Source organism: Colobus angolensis, unplaced genomic scaffold (genome assembly GCF_000951035.1).
Source record: "Colobus angolensis palliatus isolate OR3802 unplaced genomic scaffold, Cang.pa_1.0 Scaffold5, whole genome shotgun sequence".
NCBI lineage: Eukaryota > Metazoa > Chordata > Mammalia > Primates > Cercopithecidae > Colobus > Colobus angolensis.
Genome location: NW_012118487.1, coordinates 28,396,003 through 28,421,337, shown reverse-complemented (window position 1 = coordinate 28,421,337; position 25,335 = coordinate 28,396,003).

Below are 25,335 nucleotides of genomic sequence, written 5' to 3'. Positions count from 1 at the left end.
AAAAAAAGTTCCACTTGGGTCTTACCCTGGTGCAGTGGACATATTAATTTTGTTTGACCAGCATCCATTTCTCCTTCTTCTATGAATTTAAACTTTATTTTGGGGAGAGTGACCACCCCTCTTTATCATGTGGCATAGGTCAAATGCTCATGCTAAGCTTAAAGGAAATTTTTTTACAGGGTCTCTCTCTGTCGCTTAGGCTGGAATGCAGTGGTGCAATCGTGGCTCATTGAAGCCTCAAACTCCTGGGCCCACGTGATCCTCCCACTGCAGAATATTGAGAAGCTGGGACTGCAGGCACGTGCCACCAAGCCTGGCTAATTTTTGTATTTTTTGTAGAGGTGAGTGTCTCCCTATGTTGTCCAGCCTTGTCTTGAATACCTGGCTTCAAGTGATCCTCCCACCTCAGCCTCCTGAAGTGCTGCATTACAGGCATGAGCCACTGCACCCAGCCTCATCCTAGTCTTAAGGAAAGCACATGACTCAGGCCTGGCCAGTCAGAGTATCAGAGCTTGTCAGTTACAATGACTGGGTGAGTATTGTATTTACGATCTCAGCTGGGTTGGGAAGAATCGTTTTTGGGATTTTTGCTGGAACTTTTGTGAAAGAGGCATTGTCTCCTGCTGGGGTTGCCACATGGATAGATTAGAAGATGACCATTTCTGGTAGCTAATTTTTGCAAATACTTAGGAGCATTAGCCTTTGTCTGAAAAAAAAAAAAAAAAGCAACACAGACAAAAGCAAGTCCAAAGATGGAATAAGTAAAAAATTCCTAAAGATGTAATGGCTTCCCTCTGTGCCTAAGTCTATCTGTACCCCTGCACTTTTCAAATTTGTGAGCCTACACATTTTTTAAAAATTTAAGCCAGGCTAGGCTTAATTAAATTAAGCTAGGCTACTCTGGCAACCAAAAGTGTCCTGATTAATACACTTAGCTTTATGTGAATTGGAACAATTGGCCAGGGCAAAGAATGAAATACTGATAACAGGTCTTGTGGTCCTGGATGAAAGAGACTGAGGAAAATTAGATTAGAGGACACAGTTTGGGCTGGGTGTGGTGACTCATGCCTGGAATCCAACATTTTGGGAGGCTGAGGTGGGTGGATCACATGAGGCCAGGAGTTCGAGACCAGCCTGGCCAACACAGTGAAACCCCATCTCTACTAAAAAATACACAAAAAAGTAACTGGTTGTGATAGTTAACACTGAGTGTCAACTTGTTTGGATTGAAGGATGCAAAGTATTGATCCTGGGTGTGTCTGTGAGGGTGTTGCCAAAGGAGATTAACATTCAGTCAGTGGGCTGGGAAAGGCAGACCCACTCTTAATCTGGGTGGGCACTATCTAATCAGCTGCCAGCGTGGCTGGAATATAAAGCAGGCAGAAAAATGTGAAAAGACTAGCTTGGCCTAGCCTCCCAGCCTACATCTTTCTCCCATGCTGGATACTTCCTGCCCTCGAACATCAGACTCTAAGTTCTTCAGTTTTGGGCCTCGGACTGGCTCTCCTTGCTCCTCAGCTTGCAGACAGCCTGTTGTGGGACCTTGTGATCATGTGAGTTAATACTTAATAAACTCCCCTTTATTTATATATATATATATATGATATGTAATAGGACATATATGATACATAACAGAACATATATATGATGATATATCTATATCTATATCTATATCTATATATATATGTCTCCTATTAGTTCTGTCACTCTAGAGAACCTTGACTAATACACTAGGCATGGTAGTGTGTGCCTATAATCCCAGTTACTCAGGAGGCTGAGACAGGAGAACTGCTTGAACCCAGGAGCTGGGGGTTGCATTGAGCTGAGTTTGAGCCACTGCATTCCAGCCTGGGGGACAGAGTGAGACTCCATCTAAAATAAATAAATAAATAAATAAAAAGGAAAGCATTTTAAATTAGCAATTTAAATAGTGCAGACTGCCAAAAACCTAGTTTTGTCAAATGACCTGTATTGTAATGTATAAAACCAAAAATTATTTAAAAACATAGTGCAGGCTGATCCACATTATTCAAAATGAATTAAAAGCCATGTATATTAGCCAAAATAATAGCTCCCTCCCTCAAAGAGATCTACTTTGTAATACCCAGGACCTGTGATTGTGACTTTGTATGGCTAAAGGGAAAACTTTGCAGGGGTGATTAAGGATCTCGAGATGTGGAGATTATACTGGATTATCTTTGTGGAGCCCACAGATGATGTCAAGGGTACTTACGAGAGGGAAACAAGAAGATCAAAGGAAGACGGTGATATGAAGACAGAAAAAGTATAGAGTGAGGCCAAGGTGGATGGATCACTTGAGGTCAGGAGTTCAAGACCAGCCTGGCTAAGAGGGTGAAACCCCATCTCTACTAAAAATACAAAAATTAGCCAGGTGTGATGGCACGCACCTGTAATCCCAGCTACTTGGGAGACAGAGGCACAAGAATGCTTGAACTTAGGAGGCAGAGGTTGCAGTGAGCTGAGATTGTGCCACTGCACTCCATCCTGGGTGACAAAGCGAGACTCTGTCTCAAAAAAAAAAAAAAAAGGTATAGAGCGATGTGACTTAGAACCAAGAAATGCCAAGACACCTCCAGAAGCTGGAAAAAACAAGGAACAAATTCTCCTCTGGACACTTCAGAAGAGACCAGACTTGGCAATACAAAACAAATTTTAGATTCCTGACCCCCCAGAACTATAAAAGACTACATTTGTGTTGTTTAAGTCACTATATTTGAGGTAATTTAATACAGCAGCAAAGAAAACTAATAAAAATATCCTGTTAAATGAGGTGGGTATTTTTGAGATGGACCACCTAATCTTGGAAAAATATTTTGCCTCTTAAGCTTCTAGCAGCTGTAAGAGGGAAAAACATCTTCAAATATGCCCAGGCTTTATTTCCTAAGTGAATTAAAAGAACATTGCTAATTAAGGGTAAAGATGGAGATTTTCCAGTGATTCTTTGAAAGGATCACCAGGTTCAGATTGTATCATGGTGCTCATGACTTCACACCTTGTTACTGCAGAGAGAGAGAGAGAGAATAAGGAGGCTTTCAAGGAAGGTGGGCTGATTCTCCAGCCAACGTGAAATATTGATAGACAAGAAGCTAAACTTCCCCCCAAGAGACAGAAAACTATTTCCTGTCAGTTGAAATATCTTTTTATAGCTGGGAAAAACTTGGGAAAACCAAGTGGTGAGCCATGGAAAAGGGTTTCTTTGTTTATTTACTTTGGCTTTTTGAAATGTTCTTGGACTTGAGCAGACGTCTGACTCTGGGGAAAACAGACCTAAGGACAATTAAAGATGTCCCAAATTGACTCTACTGGGAGGCACGTTGCTCGTTGCTGCCCTCCAGAGAAGTTCGGAGAGGGAACAATGAGAAGCAGAAGGGTGATGGAGAAAGGTCCGCCTGTATGCCAACAAAGGTCAGCCCGTATGCGTGTCTGTTGCACCTTGCGTAGCCTGTGAGTTTGCCTGAAACCTTTCCACAGAGATGGCAAAATATGCTTTCGGCTCAACTTTAATTTAGAAGCCATATCCTATCTTGGTTGAGTGCCATCCTGTTTAAAGTAACATATTCTGGATCTATGTAGCTGGGGACACAGAAGGGGCCCACCATGAGATTTTAGGCTTGTGAGCATCTTTATGCAGGCTTCTCTTTGCGTTAAGCTCTTCTGGAGAGATGGTGACTGACTGGTTGACAGAATTGGCCTTAGCACAAAATTCTTGGACATATTTGGGGCGAGATCTTCTCTTCCAAAGTCCAAGCTGTGGGCGATCAGGGGCAGACTCTCACCCTAAGAGGAGACATTGAAGTGAGCCAATATTTTCCAGAAGTTAAACGCTGGAGGGGGCCAGTGATTAATGGCTCACACCTGTAATCCCAGCACTTTGGGAGGCTAAGGCAGGAGGACTGCGATTGCTAGAGGCCAGAAGGAGTTCGAGACTGGCCAAGGCAACATAGTGAGACCTCCATCTCTATAAGAAAAAAATTAAAAAATTAAAATTGTAGCCAGGTGGGCCAGGTGCAGTGGCTCACACCTATAATCCCAGCACTTTGGGAGGCTGAGGCAGGCGAATTGCCTGAGCTCAGCAGTTTGCGACCAGCCTGGGCAACATAGTGAGACCTCCATCTCTACAAGAAAAAAATTAAAAAATTAAAATTGTAGCCAGGTGGGCCAGGTGCAGTGGCTCACGCCTATAATCCCAGCACTTTGGGAGGCTGAGGCAGGCGAATTGCCTGAGCTCAGCAGTTTGCGACCAGCCTGGGCAACACAGTGAAACCAAATCTATACTAAAATGTAAAAAATTACCTGGGCATGGCAGGGCACGGTGGCTCATGCCTATAATCTCAGCACTTTGGGAGGTGAAAATGGGCGAATCATGAGGTCAGGAGTTCAAGACCAGCCTGGCCAACATGGTGAAACCCTGTCTCTACTAAAAATACAAAAAATAGCCAGGTGTGGTGGCGGGCAACTGTAGTCCAGCTACTCGGGAGGCTGAGGCAGGAGAATTGCTTGAACTCAGGAGGTGGAGGTTACAGTGAGCTGAGAGCACGCCATCACTCCAGCCTGGGCAACAGAGCGAGACCCTGTCTCAAAAAAGGTAGCCAAGTGTAGTGGTGTGCACCTGTAGTCCCAGCTGCTTGGGAGGTTGAGGTGGGAGCACAGCTGATCCCAGGAAGTTGAGGCTACAGTGAGTCATGACTGCACCACTGCAATCCAGCCTGGGTGACAGAGGGAGACCCTGTCTAAAAAAAAAAAAAAAAAAAAAGAAATTAGCCGGTGTGTTGGTGTGTGTGCCTGTGGTCCCAGCTACTTGGGAGGCTGAAGCTGAGAGGATCGCTTGAGCCCAGGTTACAGTGAGCCATATGAAGACACTGCATTCTAGCCAGGGCCACAGAGTGACACCCTCTCTGAAAACAAAACAAAACAAACCGACAAACAAAAACAACCCATTGTAGAAAGGGAAGGTATAATGGTTTTAGGCATTTAATTTTTTGGTGTCACTGAAGGATTTTGTTTTTAATTTAGATTCTTTGAAGGAAGAGGTGGTGATGGTGGTAGTGGTGGTTGTAGCTGTAGGAACGAGGAATGCATTTGTTTGGGGAGGTTAAGGGGGGCCACTTTACACTGAAAGATGAATGTAGATGTAAAACTAGTAGCTACAAGAAATTAACCAGGAATGGAGTGAGGCTAGAGTCAGACCCTCACAGAACAGCAGATAACAAAGATGTCCCCTGAAAGCCGCGAATATTTACCAGGTGCTTACTCTGCAAGACAGACGGACTTTTTTATGTGCTTCACCTACTTAAGCCCACACAACACCCCATCATGAAAGTGCTATTGTCAGGATTCCCATTTGACAGATGGGAAATGGGGGCCTGGGAAGTCCAAAACCACCCAGCTAGCAAACAGAGGAACCAGGCTAGGACTCAGCCAGTCTCTGTCTAGAGCCACCGGGAGAAAAATGGGAGAAAAAATTTGATGCTGCCAAAGGCGCCCCTCAAAAATAGATAATGATGTCTCCAAGCCAAAGGGAGTGGAGTCTCCTGCTGAGAGGGTGTCACTTCTAAAGGCACTCCTTCCTTAAATGGAAGGCGGAGGGAGGCAGGGCAAGGTGACCACCCCTGCCTTGAGCCTGGTGCTGGCAGCCCCCTCTGTGCGTTGAGTGCGGTGTGTCAGGTCAGAGTGGGCTGGGGCTCGAGTGTGGCTGGGGGGAATCCTGAGGGAGAATAGTAAAGATGGGACATGACCCTGAGGGCTGGAGCTCAGGAAAGGCTCAAACACCCCTGTCTTCCTGAGATGGGGTTGTCTGACTCCCTCGGGGAATGTGATTTTGTTTTCAGTTAAACCAATTTGAATTAATCTAGCAAGTGTCAATTCTTTCGCTTGGAACTGTGTAGAAGGCTATTCTAAAATTAGACTGACTAGTGAAACCTTCTCACAGGCTCCTTTCTTTTTTACAGACTGAGATAATGTTTCGCTCGAAGATGCTGCTGGATGAGGCAGCCCATTTTAATCACAGTGAAGCTTCCCCCGAGGCTTTCGCTGCCTCTCCCACCTTGTGGGGACCTGCCTGGGAGAAGTTTCACACGCGCCCCCGCTCCACCTCCCACCCTGCAGAACTGCCGCTGGACGCTGGCTGCACCTTCTCGTTGAGAACAGCTGCTGGCTATTTCCTCATTTCTAAACTTCCGAGGACAAGCTTGGAATGCAGCTAAGCCTTTGGAGGTGCTGCAGCTACTGTTCTTATCCCAAGAGGTGCATTTCCCAGGCGGACAATCAGCACTGACAAGTTGGAGGGAGCGAGCTGGCTGGGGGCTGGGAAGCAGCCCCTCTCCTTGGAAGAACTCTGATGGGAAAACAGATGCCAAGAAGGGATTTTTGGTTTATTCTAAGGATAGATGAGATAAGTTATTGATGCACATGATTTTGTGGGGGAAGCAGGGGAGACCCAAGCGGAACACAGCCAGCCTAGCCCGTCAGCAATGAGAAAGCGTCCTTGGGTCTACATGGGTGTGCCTGGGAGCAGGGCTTGGATCTTAGGCATTGAAGGTCACCGTCTGCAGGACAGGGGCCGCCAGTCCATGAATGTCCAATCTTCTTAGGGTCCCTGGAAACAAAGGGGACAAAATGTCTGAAGCCTTCCTGTCCCTCACTCCTCCCCTCGAGTCCCTCTTCCTGACCTGCTCCACCCTCTCTTCTTCCTCTCCCGCCTGCTTCTCTTTTCTTGCCTTCTCTCCACCCCTTCTTGAGTCTGCTCTGTGTATTTCATTTCCTTTTTAAAATCCTGTCAGCATCCTTTAGCTAAGGATAGCCATCAGTATCACTATTCTGTGTTATTTTTCTCAAATAAAATGCTATTTTGTTTAGTAACCAACCCCACTCCCCACCATGCTTCCTCTGTTTTTACCCCTCAGAGCCAGCAGCAAGACTGGGGCAGGCATGTGGAGAGCACTCTGGGTTCTCCCTCAGCCTGAGGCCCTCCCTCGACAGGTCCCAGGGAGCACCATACAGCCCAAGGGCTCTGATAATCCACCAGGCCCCACCCCTCCACTCTCCTTTTGTCTCAGCTACAAATTGCCTGGCACCAGAGCCCTAGAGGAGGCTATAATGACAGTTGATTATCCCATCCTTGCAGGAGAGCACCGGGACAAATCCTCCAGCACTTATCGTCCTGTTGACTTCAGTTACTACTGAAAGTCCAAGTCCAAGCCTTCAAGGTCAGCCTTCATTACTCCGACCCTTTTTCCCAGGGGGTTCAGAACATTCCCTCATCTGACTCATGCTCCCACACCTCTGTGACCCTGTCGTTCCTCTGAGCCTCTGGAACGCAGAGTGTGTCATCAGTACAATTTCCTGTCTTCGTTCTCATCTGGGAACATTTCCTTCACCTTCTTGTTCAACTCTGAGCTTTCCCATGCAGCCACTAGTACCCATATGTGGCTATCGAGCACTTGAAATGTGACTAGTCCAGACTGAGATGCGGTATCAACATAAAACACATACTGGGCCGGGCGCGGTGGCTCAAGCCTGTAATCCCAGCACTTTGGGAGGCCGAGACGGGCGGATCACGAGGTCAGGAAATCGAGACCATCCTGGCTAACACGGTGAAACCCCGTCTCTACTAAAAAATACAAAAAACTAGCTGGGCGAGGTGGCGGGCGCCTGTAGTCCCAGCTACTCGGGAGGCTGAGGCAGGAGAATGGCGTAAACCCGGGAGGCGGAGCTTGCAGTGAGCTGAGATGCGGCCACTGCACTCCAGCCCGGGCGACAGAGCCAGACTCTGTCTCAAAAAAAAAAAAAAACACATACTGGATTTTGAAGACTTCATATGCAAAAAGGAACTGAAAATATCTTGAAGGATACTTAGGTGGGTATAAGATTCTGTGCCGGCCAGGCATGGTGGCTCGCGCCTGTAATCCCAGCACTTTGGGAGGCCGAGGTGGGCGGGTTGCCTGAGGTCAGGAGTTCAAGACCAGCCTGGCCAACATGGCGAAACCCCATCTCTACTAAAAATACAAAAAAATAGCCGGGCTTGGTGGCGGGCACCTGTAATCCCAGCTACTCAGGAGGCTGAGGCAGGAAAATCACTTGAACCCAGGAGGCGGAGGTTCCAGTGAGCTGAGATTAGTAATTAACTAGGCCCATTGCACCACTGCACTCCAGCCTGGGCAACAAGATCGAAACTCCATCTCAAAAAAAAAAAAAAAAAGTCTACGCTGTCAGTTCTTTTCTTGTAGCCCTTCAAAAATCTGGTTGTCACTTCCTTTTGGCCTCCATGGTTTCTCATGACAATATGTTGTCTATATTGTATTAAGTAAAATATGTTATTAAATTGTTTACCCTATTTCTGTTTGTTTTAAAGAAATGTGGCTAGTAGAAAATTTAAAATTATATATGTGGTTCACATTGTATTACTATAAGATAGTGCTGCTTTGGACAGGTGTGATGGCTCATGACTGTAATTGCAGCACTTTGGGAGGCTGAGCCAGGAGCATTGCTTGAGGCTAGGAGTCGAGACCCGCCTGAGCAACAAAGTGAGACTCTGTCTCTACAAAAAAATAGCCCATGCCATTCTGTAGTCCTAGCTATTTGGGAGGCTGAGATGGGAGGATTGCTTGAGCCCAGGAGATTGTGGCTGCAGTGAGCTATGATTGTACCACTGCGTTCCAGCCTGGGTGACAACAGAGCGAGACCCTGTCTCAACAACAACAATGACAACAACAACATAGTGCTGCTCTGACTGAGGTCTGGCTTCCCCTGAAAGCTTAGATTCTTCAGAAGCCCTCTCACATGGTGGCTGGTCCTTTCCTCATGCCCTCTGTTCAGACAAGGCCTAGAGGTGGGGCAGGTAGCTCCTGGCTCCCCATTGCTCTTTCCAAGCCATTTGTCATAGTAGTTCCTAAAACAGTTTTGATCTTCTGAAACTCAGGCCATCAAACTAGACCTGCCTTTACCTCTTCACATTGCAATTCACTACCATTCTCCTGGTTACTCCTTCCCCTCTTATTGATGATCTTAGTCTCCAGTTCACTGTTGTTCTCACCATCATGAGTCTGGGCATCATTTTTGTCATTGGTATGCTCCTAGATAATCCATCGACACCCTGGCCTCTCTGTTCACTGTTTTCCTCACTTTTAATGACATGTCCTCTATCCCACGTCAGCCATCTGCTTTAATGGTCATATCTTTGTCATCGCCTATGGTTTCACAACCTCCAAAATCTTAATTTTAGCATCCCATTCTTTGAATTCTATCTCTTATATTTATAGCTTATTTCCTCTAGGCTCCCCATTTCAACACTTTTTTGTTGTTGTTGAGGTATTGCTATGTTGCTTAGGCTGGAGTGTGGTAGTGTGATCATAGCTCACTGTAGCCTTGAACTCCTGGGCTCAAGCAATCCTCCCACCTCAGTCACCTGAGTAGCCAGGATTACAGGCATGTGCCACCATGCCCATCTCAACAATTTATTGATTCCACTGGTACTTCCAATTAATTGATTCTATCAGCTTTTCACTTATGCATCTGAGAGTCTATGGTTCATCATTGCAATGACTCCTTGCATATATCTTTAAGACCCTTGTATCTCTCCCCCTTTCCTTAGACCTTCTGGCAAACCTCTGAACCTGACTAAATTCAACTCTCCCCTAACATCTATAACCAAGCAGCTACCATGGCCAGAAAACAACAACAACAACACAACAATAACCACACCTGAACTAGTCTCAGTCTAAATTTGTGACATCAAACCTTGAGTGCTCCCTAGCATGGCTTGTTAGTTTTGCAAGATATCCCCTTTACACTCTCATTTTTCTCCGCCTTCACTGGCCACCAGTATTACATTACAGCTGATACCTTCCTTTCTATTGAACTGTGAAAGTATAATTAACCAGAGGAAAACATCTACTCCTTCCCATCACTGAGTCAGTCCACTTTATACGCAACTATATATATTCTCCATTTTCATTTCACATATAATGGATGAATTGACCCTACTCTTACCTATAACCAGTTTCTCTACTGTGCACCATATTTTATTCTTTCTCAATTCCTACAATTCTTTCTCTGTCATTTATTATCTTTCCTCTGGTCTACTGGATTGTTCTCATTAGCATGCAATATGATACAATCTTTGCCTTCTAATTACTGCTTGGATCTTCTGCTCCCCTTTGTAGCAGAACTCCTGGAAAGACTTGCCTATACTCTCTGCCTTCACTTCACTGCATAGTCTCTCCAGAGCCCTTTCTAGCAGATATTCAAGTCCACTAGTCCAGAGCCATTGTCAATGTCAGTAACAATGTCTACATGACCTCTTCTTCTTTTTTTTTGTTTTTGAGATGGAGTTTTGCCCTTGTTGCCCAGGCTGGAGTGCAATGGCATGATCTCAGCTCACTGCAACCTCCAACTCTCAGGTTGAAGTGATTCTCCTGCTTCAGCCTCCCAAGTAGCTGGGATTACAGGCATGCACCACCATGGCCAACTAATTTTGTATCTTTTGTAGAGATGGGATTTCTCCATGCTGGTCAGGCTGGTCTTGAACTCCCGACCTCATGATTCGTCCGTCTCAGCCTCCCAAAGTCCTGGGTTTACAGGCTTGAACCACTGCACCTGGCCTACATAGCTTCTTCTAACGTTCATTTCTCAGTCATCTTCACTGAACTTTTAGCAGCATTTGATCCAGCTGCTTATTCCCTTTTGGAACACTGTGTTCCCTTGGCTTCCAGGGCTCCATTTTCCTGGTTTTCTGTTTCCCTCCCTGGTTGCTCCTTCTCAGCCTCTTTTGCTGACTCCTCCTCCTCGTTCTCACTTTCAAATGCTGGAATGCCCACAGACTCAGTCTTTAGACTCTTGTTTTCTTTTCTACACTTATTTTCTCCTAGATGATCTCACACAGTTTTATGGTTGAAAAGATCTATATATATGCTGAAAATTCTTAGATTTACTTCCCCAACCTAGGACACTCTGAAATTCTAAATGCATAAATCAACTGTTCTTTCTATATATCTACTTGATTTCTAATGGGAACTCCCCAACTTTATTAAGAAATAATTGACAAATAAAGCTATAGACGTATATATATAGTGTACAACATAATATTTTGATATATATGTACATTGTGATATGATTAAATCAATCTAATTAACTCGAACGGGGGTCTCGATTATTAAATATGCAATGCCAAACTCTTCATTATACTGCTCAAATCTCTTCTCCCTACAGTGGCTCATGTATTAGTAAATGGCATCACTATTCATCATGTTAGGTCTACAATTTCAACAAGCTGGAATGAACTATCTTTTTTTCTCTCATGATCTGCATGCAAACCATCATCACCTCTTGTAGACTCTACCTTCAGAATATGTCCTTTTTAGCTGGGCACAGTGGCTCATGCCTGTAATCCCAGCACAAGCTGGAAATCAGCATGGGCCATGTAGCAAGACCCTATCTCTACAATATATTTAAAAATTAGCCAGGCACGGTGACACATGCCTGTAGTCCTGTCTACTTGGGAGGCTGAGGTGGAAGAATTGCTTGAGCCCAGGAGTACAAGGTTACAGTGAGCTATGATTGCACCACTGCACTCCAACGTAGGTGACAGAGTAAGGCCCTATCTCTAAAATAAAAGAAAAACACAAAACTTTATTTTCACCTCCCCCACCAGAACCTATCCCAAGTCATCATCTGTTTCCTGCAATAGTCTCTTGAGTTTTATTCTTACTCCCCTCTAATCTATTCTCTACACAACTGCCGGGTTGATCTACTGACGTGTAATCAGATCATGTCATGACCTACTCAGAATCCCATGGTGACTTATCTCTAGTTTATTGTGGTGGCGATGTCTATTTGGGAAAACAGCATTGCACACAGCATTGCTTCCAATCAAGGAGCTCACTTCACAGCAGATGAAGCGTGGCAATGGGCCCATGCTCATAGAATTCACTGGTCTTACCATGTCTCCCACCATCTGAAGCAGCCGACTTGATAGAACAGTGAAATGGCCTTATGCAGACTCAGCTGACACGGTGTCAGCACCTGCTAGGTGGCAATACCTTGCAGGGCTGGGCAAGACGCCCTCCAGAAGGCTGTGTGCGCTCTGAATCAGCATCTAGTATATGTTGCTGTTTCTCCCATGGGCAGAATTTACAGGTCTAGAAATCAAGAGGTGGAAATGGGAGTAGTACCATTCACTATTACCCCTAGTAACTGACTAGCAAGATTTTTGCTTCCTATTCCTGAGAACTTATGGTCTACTGGCCTAGAGGTCTTAGTTTCAAAGAGAGAAATGCTTCCACCAGGAGACATATTTATTTCATTGAACTGGGAGTTAAGATAGTTGCCTGGCTACTTTGGGTTTCTCATGCCTCTGAGTTGACAGGCAAAGAAGGGAGTTATAATGTTGACTAGGGTGATTCCTGATTACCAAGAGGAAATCTGACTGCTACTCCACAACGGAGGTAAGGAAGAATATGCCTGGAATACAGGTTGTCCCTTAGGGCATCCCTTACTATTACCATATCCTATGATTAAGGTCAATGGAAAACCATGACAACCCCTGCAAGGCAGGCCTCATAGCCCACACCCTTCCGAAATGAAGGTTTGGGTCTTCCCACCATGTAAAGGACTGCAACTAGCTAAGGTGCTTACTGAAGGTAAAGGGAATATAGAATGGTTAGTGGAAGAAGGTAGTTATAAAACCATGACCATATAACCAGTTACAGAAATAGAGGCTGTAATTGTCATGAGTATTTCTGCCTTATATTTGTGTGTGTGTGTATGTGTGTTTATTAAGCAAATACCTTGTTTTATTCCCTTACCATGTAACATAGGATGCATTGACTTCATCTCATAATATTGAAGTATTGCTGATTCTAAATCCTAGTATTTAAGCTACAGGATATCAAGGAAAATAGTAAACACCACACAAGGACTTTATCTCCTGTTCTGGAGAAGAGGTTCGTGTGTTTTGGTTGGATGTACGATAGTTATACCATGTTAGGAAGAATTATGGCCTTGTTATTGCCCTTACTTGAAGATTAAGTATTGTTTGAGGAGATGCATATGGGTTCAAATTGACAAGGTGTGATTTGTGATGATTATTTTTAAACATCAACTTGACTAGGCCATGGGATGTGTAGGCATTTGGTCAAACAAATGTGTGTGCCTGTGAAGGTGTTTCTGGACAAGATTAGCATTTAAACTGATAGACTGAGTAAAGCAGATTGTCCTCCAAAATGTATATGGGTCCCTCCAAACAGTTGAAGTCCTGAATAAAACAAAACGGCTGACCCTCCTGTGAGTAGGAGGCGATTCCTCCTGCCTGACTACCTTCGAGCTAGGACGTTGGTATTTTTTCTCCTTTGAACTGAAACACCAGCTCTTCTTGGATCTTGAGGCTATGGCCATCAGACTGGAACCACACCATGGGTCTTCTGCGTCTGCAGCTTACAGCGTGCAGGTCTTGGAACTTGTCAGCCCCTTAATCACATGAACCAATTCCTATATGCGTGTGTGTGTGTGTGTGTGTGTGTGTGTGTACATACATATCTGGTTGATTCTGTGTCTCTGCAGAACCCTGATGCGCTTACAATGAAATATTCCACCCATGGACTAAAAGACTGTCATGACCAGGCTTCCCATGCTTCTCCAATGTCTAACGTCTTCTCTTTGTTCACTCTGTCCTGCCACACAGGCCTTCTTTCTTAAACAGGTCATTGACTTCCCCATCTCCGGGCCTTGACATCTGCTGTTCCCTCAACCTAGAATGCACTTCCTCCATATCTTTTTAGTGCTTTGTTTTTCATCTTCTTGTGGTCTTTATTAAAGAGTCCCTTCCTCAGAGAAATTGCCTAACCACCTTATCCCAAGTAGTACCCTATATCATTCTATCCCCTCTGTGTTGTTTCTTCTCCTTAACTCTTACCACTTCCTTATATGATATTACGTTTGTTGAAATATTTGTTTTTTTGTTCATTTTTTATTATACTAGCATGTCATTCCCACAGAGTAAAGACTTCATCTCTCTTGTTTTCCTTGGCTAAAGTGACCCCTTTCAGGGAGGCTCTGAGATATTTACTCCCTTCTTATTTCTTGACATCTGTTGGTCATGAAGGTTACAACTTTTTTATATCAAATGATAACTTTTATAGCCAATCCAATTCAAGTGTATAAACACAGTCATTGCCTCCTAGCAATACATTTTTTAAAAGCCAAACACTGTTATAGATGATATAATTCCCTGGCTCTCATTCCCCCAGCTGCTCTCCCATTTAAGTCATTAAACTGACTATGTTAAACTTTTGAACAATTTCCCTAATACAGAATTAATCAATTGCTCCCAAGCAAGTTCATTACAATACCAAGTCAGCTGCCAAAGAAGCACGTGAAAAGATACCAAGCCTAGAAGATAACTGCGTTCAAAGATATTTCCCAGTGTTTTCTTGTGACAACTTATTCGTTTATTTTTACTTTAAAATCTGTATCAACCACTTTGTGTTGGAAAAAAATAACCCATGGGCTCTGCTATTAGTGATGTGAACCTGAGTCCACATCTGCAATTTAAATGCCACATGACCTTGGCCAGTTTTGAACATCGCTGATATTCAATTCCTCATTTCTAGAAATGGAATAATAATACTGTCTACTCACAAAGATGTTTGGATGACTGTCTGGCATCATTTGTAGGGAAAACTGTTTGAGAAAGTTTAGAGCAGGGTAGAAATACTTGCTGTTAACTAATATGTGTGTGGGACATAGTAGGAGCTCAAAATATTTTCCAAAGATGAATAAACGAAGTCATGTTTGTTATGTTCCTTTTGATGACATATGGGTGATGGCGGTGCTGATTTAAGATGGGGATTAACTGAGGATAGATGAGGGGCTATTTTACTGAAGTCTTGTTATTCTTTGTCTGCTTTCATATCTGTTCAATCCCACTGCCATTTTAAATCATCCAGAGCTAAACTGGAGGCGAGGGGAAATATTTATTTGTAGTAGACCTGTCAATTCTCTAGGTAGCAAAAAAAAGGGCAAAATGAGCTATTACACACACACACTTGCATATTATTCAATTATTATCTCACATTTCATTGATTTATAAGAATATATATACATATTAAATCTACCTCATCTATCTATCATCTATCAATCTATCTGAAACCCACAGATAGTTGAACAAAGATAATAATTCAAAAAACCAAAATTCAAAAAAGAACAAGAGTTCATCATGTGTTTGTGTCAGGATTTCAATTAATATGGGGGCTGAAGAAATGGATTACATCATTTTCTATATTTGATTTTCTTTTGCTGTCAGTGAGGGTCCCATGCTTCATCCTGATTTTCCTCCACCCTTCATTGTTGATGTTATAGCTCTGTTTTCTGCTTTGCTGTTGTTTTGTAAGCTTGCTGTTTTCTATCACTCTGATTGAGTGCATGAGCCACCATTTGTCAAAAAATATACTCAAGTTATTTTGTCAAATGTCAATCTCATCCCCTTGAACTTTATTAAACACACACACACACACACACACACACACACACACACACACTTCTCCAAAGAACCTTAAATATATATCTAGTTCAGAGTAGCAGGGACCCCCAATCACAAAATCATAGTCCTTTGTGACTCACTATGACAAAGATGTGAAACTATTTTTGAATTTTACTTGCAGGTCAGAGAAGTTTTCAGCATGACACATATACACACACAAAAAAAAACCCCTAAGAATCTGAAAGTGGACAGCCATCGAATAGAGAAACAAACTATCTGAAGAACTGAGAGTCCTGCACAACCTCCACGCAAACAACACTGAGTGGCAAAGCAGGGCCTGCTTGGTGATGAGGGTCTTTCCAGCCATTTGTAGATAGATACGGTGGAATACAGAAATCACATTTTATTTCCAGTCTTCACACTCACCTGAAAAATGAAATCCTTTGCAAGACAATGGGGATTTGGAACTGACCAGTAATAGAGTTTGAAATGGTTCTTCCAAAACAACTTTATCACTTTAACAGATAAGATATGATGCTACTGAGGAGACCGGCATGCATGCACTGGAAACCCTCAGCTTCATTTTGCTCACTTCCCTTTGCAGCTGGCCATATTTATACTTGTTATCAAGGGGGACAAGTACCATCTAGTTCTGTTATTTGAGTTTATAACTAAAAAAGCAGGCTATGAAGCTTTCTTTTCTTGGTGGGAATAGAGATGCCCTAGAGTACTATAGGTCAGCACTGAGAGCTCTCTGGAAATAGCTTAAAACACCACTGGAAAGCTTGGTGAGTTTTATCTGCCTCAAAGGTTCCCCAATTATATAAATGTTCATCTCATGGGCCATATTTAGAGTGTGCATGCTCCAAAAAATATAAAATAAATGGAGGGCCCTCATTGCAGAATTATGAAGAACTCATATTAAATGTTGCCAGTTTCACATTCTGTCACGCTGTCCTCCTTGGGATGGGAGTGTTATAGAGGAGGTAGCCATCTGGTCCCTGTGATCATGACAGATGAAAACTGAGTATGTTGTATTTCTAAACCTCAAAGGGAAGAACTTGGTCTTTCTGCTACTTGATTAGAATGTTAAGATCTGGACTTTGACTGGCATGATGGCAAAAGCTCTGAATATACAAGGCCTGATATTTTAAGACATTATATATTCATCGAATTCATAAATAGTGGATGTCTTCCTCGTGCCATGGCAGTAGACTTGGGGGACCGTCACGTTTCCTGCTTTCATAAATCTTACAAAATATTACTTTCAAATCAAAGACATCAGAGGTGATATTCCTGCTTCTGTACTAGTATGGTCTTTCAAACATAGTATGTACAAATATAGAGATTATAATGATGGGCTGCCAGTTAGTTTTATTTCTAAATCTTAATAACATCTAGTTGATTGTTGGAACTTGGATATAAAAAGTTAATTAGAAAGCAACTGCTAACCAATTCATCAATTACCTGCAATTACTAATGGGATAGAAGTCTATGACTGTTGATTTAAAAAAAAAAGCATAATTTTAGTGAACCCTTATTATGGAGTATATAGCTATTAATATAATTTATTAATTACCCTTAAACTGAGACTTAGAATGTTTAATTTCTTTGCAGGAAATTCACTTTTGATTCAAAATCTTTTAAAAAATGACATGCAGTACAACTTAATAGAGAAGAATAACATAAATATATCTGCCCCTTCTGGTCCATTTATCCCACTTTGTAGTCTGCTGATTTTCTAGATTTTTTAATGTGATTTGTCTCACTCATTCTTTCAAACAAAATTTTGTAATTGTTGTGCTATTTGCATATTCATCTCCCATCTTCTAAGCTAACGTTAGTCTTCTTTCATTTACTCAGTTTCCAGAACTGAATTTGTGCAGATGGTCTGGAAGTAGTAGCTCAGGTGGCTCACAGAATTTGATGCGAAGGAGATTATGGGTGTCTGACATCTGCATTGGCCAGAAAATTTGCAGAGGGACATAATCAGTGATCATTAGTTTGGAGGAAATTAAGAAAACAGATTCAGAATCTAAAATAAGACTTTGTCACTTACAAAGAACTGCAGGGAGGAAAGAAAGAAGTGCTTACTAGCCAGTAACTTGGAAACATCACACCCCAGGTCCTCCTCGGATCAAAATGGCAGGCTCTCCTTTAGGTAGAAGTCAAATCTAAGCCCCTTTCTGAGAACTGCCTTGTCCCCAGCAGGGGAGAAAGGGCCTCCTCATAGCACACAGGTAGAAGAAACCTTGTAATACTCAGCAGGGGAAAGGGAACTGATTTAAGTTAGCCTACTTCAGAAAGCCTATTTGAAAGGGAATACTGCTTGTTTGAAAAAAAAATTACTTTTTTTTTTTAAATAGCAAAATTATAATGACATACCACTGTATTGAGATTTCAACTTTAACTTCTGCATGTAGTGTTTTGTTATAATGAAGGGCTTCCTTTCACTACTAGGCTTTTGGGGGAAAAATTATCTAGTGGTATCTGATATTTTGTGTAGTGCAAATGTCAGTCTCCCATGTATCTCATGCCCTCCAAGCTTCTGTGAATTAGCTTTCCTTTAGTGCTTAAATGAAAGGGTCTTGAGCCTTCCTTTACAGACAAAGTCCACACTGGAGCTGTAGAGGGTATAAATAGCCAAGAGCACACCCATTTCAGCTGGTGGAGACTCAGGGAAACAGGAGCAGTAGTAGGTATGCATGTCCTTTATTAAATGTTGTATTCTAGGAAACTGCAAGGAAATCTAGCAAGATGGGATGGGAGAGGGACCTCAGCTGCCGGACTCAGGCTTATTAAGCTGCATAGCTGGGGAAGCACTAGTCTTTTCCCTGTTGTGGCCAGGGAAATCGTATAATAACAATACAATGACACAGTCTTGAGTCCAGCCTTATCCTGAGAGTTCAGTGTTTACAACTGGGGAAGCATTAACCTTTTCTTTGCTATGGTCAGGGGCCTGGTGTTCAAGCCTTGTGATTACAGACATGCACCACATAATGATGTTTCTGTCAACTACAGACCATATATATGACAGTGGTCCCATAAGATTATAATAGCATATTTGTACTATACCTTTTCCATGGTTAGATACACAAATATTACCATTGTTTCTCAATTGCCTACAATATTTGGTATAGTAACCTGCTGTATGAGTTTGTAACCTAGGTGTGTGGTAGGCTGTAGCATCTAGGCTTGTGTAAATATACTCTATGATGTTTGCATAATGATGAAATCACCTAATGATGCATTTATCAGAATGTATTCATCATTAAATAATGCATGACTATCCAGCTGTATAATGTGGCAAGACAGCAGTGGGATTTGCTACATCATCTTTTTATGGCTAGGGAAACATCTGCTCTTTGGTGGCATCATTGGAGGGCTGGGGTCCAAGCTTGTTGATGAGAATTGATTGCTTTCAGCACAGGGCCATAGCTGGATTCCATGAGATTTGCAGAAAGCCAGCTCCTGCTCTGAGAGGCCAGCTGCAGTAATCAATTTGGACAACTCTTACCTTACAAGTAGAAGAGGTTTGGTCAGCAACTTAGGGAAAACAATATGCAGGAAATGAGCATTTCCCCTTTGTTCGTACCTCTTGCTCCACCCACATATGACAGAAAACCCTTGTAATGTGACTAAAGTTTTGCCAATGGAATATGAGTAGAAGTGGCCTTTGACACTTGTTGCTATGGGTCTTAAGACTGGAGGAAGACAGAATATTTCACTGCAAAATATCCTTCTTTGGCATACTTTGAGACGATGATTGGAAAAAACTACAGGCAGAAATAGCTCTTAAAAGCTGCGTTTTTGTGGGGGGTGGGATTTAATTCTATAGAGAAATCCCACATTAGTGAGGTAAACAATGAAGTGAACAGCAGAGGCAAACAGATTTTCTCTGAGACCCCCTCACCTGGGTCTAGGAAAGATGAACACACAAAAAAAGGGGACTAAAAGTCTGCCTTTTTTTTTTTAGATGGATTCTTGCTTTCATCGCCCAGGCTGGAGTGCAATGGCACGATCTTGGTTCGCTGCAACCTCCGTCTCCCAGGTTCAAGCAATTCTTCTGCCTCAGCCTCCTGAGTAGCTGGGACTACAGGCACGTGCCACCACACCCGGCTAATTTTTGTATTTTTAGTAGAGACGGGGTTTCGCCATCTTGGCCATGCTGATCTCAAACTCCTGACCTCATGATCTGCCTGCCTCAGCCTCCAAAGTGCTGGGATTCCAGCCCTGCCAGGTCCAGCGTTTTTAAAGGTCTGACAGAGAAACCTTTCCCACAGGCTACTGTCTATTCTTTCTGAGGGCTGCTCCCTGTGAGGCTTCATCTGCATAAGAAGACAGCCTTTCCTCACCATGCTTTTCCTTCTTCCGCCCACATCCTGTCTTGCAGGCTCCACACCCCTATTCCTTTCTGGACAGTGTAGAAATTTCAGTCATCTGGCCCCTACTTTGAGTTTCATACCTTGTATATTTGTGGTGTTATGATGTCTATTGACTTTTGTCCATAGTTCCTTTCTTGTAACTCCCACAGCCCTTCTTACAGTCTTTTGTTATTATGTTGGGTGTGTTAGGCCTCAGGGACAGGCCTCGGACCTTCTACTGCCCTCCCTACCTAGCTCAAGGCAGGACTCTAAGGTTGTCCCACCTTTCTGATTGTGGGTCTTAAGGCCCTCCCATGGAAGGTCCACCCTATACCCTGTGGGGAAGGAATACTGACAACGTGAAGCTTCCATGGGTTCAGTGAGGTTCCGGAGAGCTGAACACATGGAGGTTTCCGGAAGGCGGCACACTGGGGAGGGCATGGAAACTCCATAACCTTCCTCTATACCTCACCCTATCCATCAATTCATCTGTATCCTTTGTGACATTCTTTATAATAAATTGATACACACCAATAAGTGTTTCCCTGACTTCTGTGAGCTGCTCCAGCAAATTAATCAAACCCAAAGAATCCCAACTGGAAGACTTTTGGTCAGAAGTTCTGGAGGCCTGGATTTGCAATTGGTGTGGCGTAGAGAGCAGTTCTGGGGACCGAGCCTTTGAATTGTGGGATCTGACACTATCTCCAGGTCGGTGATGTCTGGACTGAATTAGAGGACACCTCGCTGGTGTCCGCTGCTTGGAGTGTGGAGGAAAAACCACCATACATTTGGTCACAGAAGTCTTCTGGGCTGAAGATTATTGTGGTATGAGAGTAGAGGAGAACACGGTTAGAGTTTTCCCTACACAGCATTGCTCCTGGGTCCATACGCATGTTAATAAATTTGTATACCTTTTTCCTGTTAATCTGCTTTTTATTCGAGAGGTGTCCCAGGTAGGAATTTATGAGGGTTGAAAAAAAGAAATTATATTTTTTCCTCGCCTCCAGGACATTGGGCTACCTCATTCCTCTTCCCATCAGATTATGGAACCAGGTTATGGTCATGACTCAGCTTTGATCAAACAGATGACAAAGCCCTTAGAACGACAAGATTAAAGGAATCAGGGCCCATGAATAGCTGTGCAGAGGAGGATGTCCTGCTGTAAACCAAAAATAAAATTCTAAGCCCCCCAGCCAACTGAATGGACCCCTCCTCTCAGCCAAGGGCATTCTAGATTAAACCTGAGCACTGGTTCAGGGCATGATGGAAATGCAAATGAGGCATAATGAGACAAGCCTCATTATACCTTCCTCTCTTTGGAATCCAGGCACAGCTGAGCAGCATTAACATTAAAACAGAGACCTGGCACGGCAAGGTGGCTCACGCCTGTAATCTCAGCACTTTGGGAGGCTGAGACACGCATATCACTTAAGTCCAGGAGTTCAAGACCAGCCTGGGCAACATGGTGAAACCGTGTCTCTACAAAAAATACAAAAATTAGCCAGGTGTGGTGGCATGTGCCTGCAGTCCCAGCTACTCAGGAGGCTGAGACAGGAGAATCACTTGAACCCAGGAGGCGGAGGTTGCAGTGAGCCAAGATTGTGTCACTGCACTCCAGCCTGGGTGGCAGAGTCAGACAAAAACAAACAAACAAACAAACAGCCAGGGACCTTATAAGTGACAAAACAGACTCTTTGTAGCAACAGGAAACCAACATGACAGCAGGCCCTGAAAGAAATCGAAGTCATTTTATCCCAAAATATATTTCTTCGACATATTTTGAAATGGCCTTGCAAAGTTGTACTTTGTGGGGAAAATCTGCTTTCTATAGGAAATACCTTCTCTTTCTAGGTCTTTTTCCTGACTGAGGAGAGAATTAACTGAGTCTGTGGCACCTTTGAAACTCTGTCTCCAAAAAAAAAAAAAAAGAAAGAAAGAAAGAAAGAGAGGGGATATTTTGCAAGGTGTGTTTTATAGACCTTTCTGGTGTTATCTCTGTGAAGATAAGGATCTGGAATTATCTGGATGACTAACTTCTGTCTTCCCTGGTAGAGGGGAGAGAGACACCATTACAAATTTACATCTTGCCTTTAGGAACAAAGGGTCAGGGAAGAAAACTTATATCCTTGTATCTGCTTCTTTTTCAGTGTTGGGTTTTCAGCTCAAAATAGTCCTTATGCTAAAGTGGCATATTTTGTGGTGGCATATTCTGCTGCCCCTCGTTAAACACAGTGAAACTAGTGAGAAATCAGATAATGCAGGCTGGAAACTGGTGATATTTGTGTATATCAAGGCAAAATATTTGCTAAAACTTTTATTATACTTGGAGGACACATGGACTGTTTTAAGGAAAGGGGTTGGAAATAACAGAATATGAGTGGGTTTGGGGTACTCTTTGAAGATTTTAGCAAGAAATTCAAAAAAGAGTCTAGTTCAAGCAAGAATTAGCCAGTTTATAATCAGAGATGAAAGAGAATGGAAAGAGCTGAGAGATTCGGAGGCTCATAAGGTTAGAAAAGCCAACTCCTTTTGGACCCAAGTTTTTCTCAAAGGCCTATTGAGATTTATTTTTTTTTGGAAAACAAAGGGAGGTGTCTTTGCCAGGCCAATGGCAAAGACCAGAGTAACGGTGTGACTTTCCTACTCAAACCTATTGTTTCAGATGGTCTCCAGGTAATTTTCATACAAATGAAGAAAAGAAGCCAGGGTTGAGCTCAGATGTCAAGAAATAAAGCAGGTTGAGTAAATATGGCTGAAAAAGAATGTTCGGTGTGCACGCTGGCACTTGAAACAGACTATAGAAAATACAACAGGGTCAGGCACATGACTCATGCTTATAATCCCAGCACTTTGGGAGGTCTGGGGGAGGGTGGACCATTTGTGGCCAGGAGCTTAAGACTAGTCGGGCCAACATGGCAAAACCCAATGTTTACTAAAAATACAAAAAAATTTTCTGGGCAGGATGGCACATTCCTGTAATCCCAGCTACTTGGGAGGCTGAGGCAGGAGAGTTGCTTGAACCTGGGAGACAGAGGTTGCAGTGAGCTGAGATCGCACCACTGCACTCCAGTCTGAGTGACACAATGAGGGAGGAGGAAAGGAAAATAGTTGGGCAGACAGCTAAAGCTGGTCTTTGGTAAAATTCTTTTAAACAGAAAGACACTCTGAAGAATCAAGCTACAGGCACACATAGAGCCACCTGGAGAAATCTCAGGCTGCAGCTGCACAGATAAGAAAGCAAGGCCTAACATAGAAGCCTTCATTCTTAGTGTAACCAGTGGGCTCCCAGGAAAAAGTTTCCTCTCCTTTTCAGGCAGGTACACAGTGGGCTCTGGGGGAACTTGCATGGGGAGCAGGGATTCTTACTTAAAACATATCCACCGTTGCACAAACAAGAGAAACCGCACTTTGTGCTTGCCTAAAGATGGACTTGCAGCTGTACAGACAGGGGGAGTTACACAGACAGCTTCACAGATAAGGGAAGTTACACAAACAGCTACAGAGATGAGGGGAGTTTCTTATAAAAGCTTTTGGATTCAGCTGTAAAAATGGCAACCCTCTTTTGGGCCCCCTCTCCGCTGCAGAGAGCATTCTTTTGTTAATTAAACTTTCACTCCAACTTCACCTGTCTAGGCTCCTTAATTTTCTTGGCAGTGAGACAAAGAACTCCAGGTACTGTCTCAGACAAGACTGTAACATTGTGGTGCATTGGCAAGACTGCAACAACAGCAAGACCCTGTCTCAAGGGAAAAAAGTATTTTGGTTTATAGGTACCAAAACTACAACGGTCCCTCCAAAATATGTTATCTGTAGTTTCTGGACTTTGAGTTGGTTTCAGTAACTGGATAGGACTTTGGGTTTCTCTTCTGGAGAAAAATTGTATTCCACTTGAGGGAGGTGTATTAAATCAGTTTAGCCTAAAGCTGCCTCCTAACATATTTTAAGTTCAGCCTAAAGGATATTTCTCTGTACATCATGATCTCTAATAAGTGGAGGTGGAAACAGACAGTAGCCTATACTTGTGCCAATCACCGTGTTTTAACCAATCAAATGTAGCCAACTGTTTGAACCATTTTCAAATAAAGCAAACACCTAGCTGTAACCAAACCTACTGTTTCTGTACCTCACTTTAATTTTTTGTACGTCACTTTCCTTTTACTATTCCTAAATCTTCCACCACATGGCTGCACTGGTGTCTCTGAGCCTAGTCTGGCTCTGAACGCTGCCGGATTCACAAATCATTCATTGCTCAATTAAACTCCTTTAATTTTTTTTTCTTTTTTTGAGCCACAGTCTTGCTCTGTCGCCCAGGCAGTGGTGCGATCTCGGCTCACTGCAAGCTCCGCCTCCCGGACTCATGCCATTCTCCTGCCTCAGCCCCTGGAGTAGCTGGGACTACAGGTGCCCGCCACCACGCCCAGCTAGTTTTTTGTATTGTTAGTAGAGACTGGGTTTCACCGTGTTAGCCAGGATAGTCTCGATCTCCTGACCTTGTGATCCGCCCTCCTTGACCTCCCGAAGTGCTGGGATTATAGGCGTGAGCCACCGCACCTGGCCAACACCTTTAAATTTAATTTGGCTGAAGTTTTTCTTTTAACAGAAGTAAGATACACACGCATATGTAGCTATCCAGGATGTGAGCTCTGGCAGAGATTACCAGTTGTCTGTCAATAATAACACAGGTTCCTTGATGAAGGAAATAAAAACAAATGGCTGTAATTTTTAGGGGGAGAGCTAAGCTGTTGTTACAAAGAATCTAGTGTCATATATTGGTTTAAAGAACAACTAAGTTTATAGTGTTCTCATATAATAGCCTCAAGGTGAGCAGTTCTGTTTGGGGACTCATTCAGGGACTCGGTTTCCTTCAGTTTTGCAGCTCTGTCATGCCTTAGGCCATTGTCACTATCTGCAGAATCAAAGCTTAATCAACTTTCAGACTAGATTCCACAAATGAGAAGGGGAAACAGATCCTGGTGGAGATCCTGACCAAAAATGGCTCACATTCCCACGGCTAGAACAGTTACACAGGCATTATTAACTGTAAGAGAAGGCTGGGGATGTGGTTGAACAGGCCAGCCATGAGCTAGTCACACCTGTTTACTATGTTTTTATTTCCATCATCTGCCATTCATACAAGGAAACCGTGTTTCTGCCACTCATACAAGGAAACCGTGTTTATTATATTAGTCTTTTGCTGAAGAAAATAGGAGAGTGATAGCCAGCTTTCACTTTATCAAAAAGGATTAGCAGGCCAGGTGTGGTGGCTCACGCCTGTAGTTCCAGCACTTTGGGAGGCCGAGGTGGGGTGGATCATGAGGTCAGGAGTTTGAGACCAGCCTGAACAGCATGGTGAAACTCCATCTCTACTAAAAATACAAAAATTAGCTGGGTGTGGTGGTGGGCGCCTGTAATACCAGCTGCTCAGGAGGCTGAGACAGGAGAACTGCTTGAACCTGGGAGGCGGAGGTTGCAGTGAGC